This window comes from Rhinopithecus roxellana, chromosome 22 (assembly GCF_007565055.1).
Source record: "Rhinopithecus roxellana isolate Shanxi Qingling chromosome 22, ASM756505v1, whole genome shotgun sequence".
NCBI classification, from domain to species: domain Eukaryota; kingdom Metazoa; phylum Chordata; class Mammalia; order Primates; family Cercopithecidae; genus Rhinopithecus; species Rhinopithecus roxellana.
Genome location: NC_044570.1, coordinates 12,307,928 through 12,310,036, shown reverse-complemented (window position 1 = coordinate 12,310,036; position 2,109 = coordinate 12,307,928). Strand labels below are relative to the sequence as shown.

General features: G+C 43.9%; 1 pseudogene; it reads left to right on the top strand.

The window, feature by feature from the left end:
- Window positions 1-355: 355 nt before the first annotated feature.
- On the top strand, window positions 356-607 carry LOC115895656 (annotated as a pseudogene).
- The last annotated feature ends 1,502 nt before the right edge of the window (window positions 608-2,109 follow it).

The window sequence follows — 2,109 nt, the reverse complement described above, 5'->3', positions numbered from 1 at the left end:
GACAGAAGAAATTGGGTTCCTATATTCAGCATTCTTAAAGAAAAGAAATTCAAAAAAACATTTATATCTGACCAAAGTAAGCTTCATAAGTGAAGAAGAAATAAGATCGTTTTAAGACAAGCAAATGCAGCCATAGAGTGGAATGTAGCTATGAGGGCTAGCACAGAGCTGGAGTAGGCCAGGAGAAGCCAGGGAGGCTAGGTAACTCCAAGGATGAGTTGCAGAAGCCAGAGAAAGACAGCAGGCTGCAAAAGGAACCCAGGAGACATAGCCCCTGTGATGTCTGCCTCAGGCCATCCCTACTCCTCAGGGCCCATAAGAACTTGCCTCCATGAAGTGCCAGGATGTCTGACACATGATCAAGAATGCAGTCATGTATGAGGACAAACAACAGGATGCCACTGACTGTGCCACCCAGGCCAGGGAGCAAGCAGAATAACATACAGAAGGACATTGCTGACTATGTAGAGAAGGAATATAGCAAGAAATATAACCCTAACTGACACTGTATCGTGGACCAAAATTTTGACAGGTACCTCACACAGGAGACAAAGCACTTTATTTTCACTTGGGTCAAGTTGCAATCCTCCTCTTTCAGTCAGGCTAGGTGGCCATGGTAAAGATGTCAGTGGAGGTAGCAGTGATGGCAAGCAGGTGGTGTTTCTGGGACTGTTTTGCGCTGGTGCCAGCATCAGGATGTCCTCTCCAATGGCTAGTACATGGACTGTGTATATGTATATGTATATGTATATATTGCAGTAAACAAAAACAAGACCTTTTTCTGTTTGGTTGCCTCTAAAAGAAGGTGGCTTTATGTTTATATTTCAAGACTTTAAAACTATATGGCCAGGCTCAGTGGTTCACACCTGTAATCCCAGCTCTTTGGGATGCCATCGTGGGTGGATCAAAAGGTCAAGAGATTGAGACTATCCTGGCAAATATGGTGAAAACCTGTCTCTACTACAAATACAACAATTAGCCATGCGTGGTGGTGTGTGTCTGTACTACCAGCTACGTGGGAGGGTGAGGCAGGAGAATTGCTCAAACTTGGGAGGCAGAGGTTGCAGTGAGTTGACATAGGGCCACTGCACTCCAGCCTGGTGACAGAGTGAGACTCCATCTCAAATATATATATACATATATATATATATTTTTTATTGTATTGAACTAGGAAATGTCTCCCACCTCTCCTTTTTGTCTTTCTTTCCCTGTACAAAATAAAATCCCCTCAAATCCCGAAAGACTAGGAGGGCTAAACAAAAAAAATGGAAATATGTCCCAGAAGGTAAAACTGTGCAGCTTCCTCTTCATGGTGGTGCTTTGAGAGGGCCAAGTAGGCTACAGGAGGACAGTTTGGGATTGTTGAGGAGAAACAGATAGGAAGGAAGGTGGAGGGATTGATCTAGTATCACGGATAATATTCCCCTGAAATATGATTCTACAGCTTGGGGCAGAAGGTAGGGTGGGGATGAATTCCTTAGGGGGCCCTGAGATGTGTTTGTCTATGGTTTTTAGGAGTGGGGAGCAGATTTGTTTTTGGGAGTGGGGAGCAGATTTTGTTTCTAAGACATTTCTTAGAATATCTAAGTAAGGGCTATGTGTTTGTAGATTATCTTCTTTTCTTCTTCCTTCCAGAGATCATGATAGCAGGTTGTTGAGAGTAAGATTAGCTTGATTGATTTCTTTACATTCTTTCTTCTCCTGGCTTAGCCCCTGGTTTTCACATCCCTCTGCAGTTTTCTTAGAGCAGACCTTGTTGTTATTAGTAGTTGGCTGACAAGGGAATATCTGGTGACTATAGTTCCTTCGTCAGGTCTTAGAAGTCAAACCAAATCAATGTCTCCCTCAATTCTCCTGTGTATGTGAGGGCAAGGAGAGAGAGGAAGGTATAGATGTATCTGAGGGCAGGGGTGGAGGAGTGGTGGATTAGAGAAGAGAGACTGGGAAGGACAGTGTGGAATCTTTACTGTGCATGGGTAAGGTAGAGCTCAGAGTTACTTCTAACTGACTCTTCATATTATAAGCCTCTGGGAGTGCCTGTTATGGAGGTGAAGATAGTTGTCCCTTTCACCCCAAGTCATCTGTCCCAGACACTGCTTGCTCTATTTC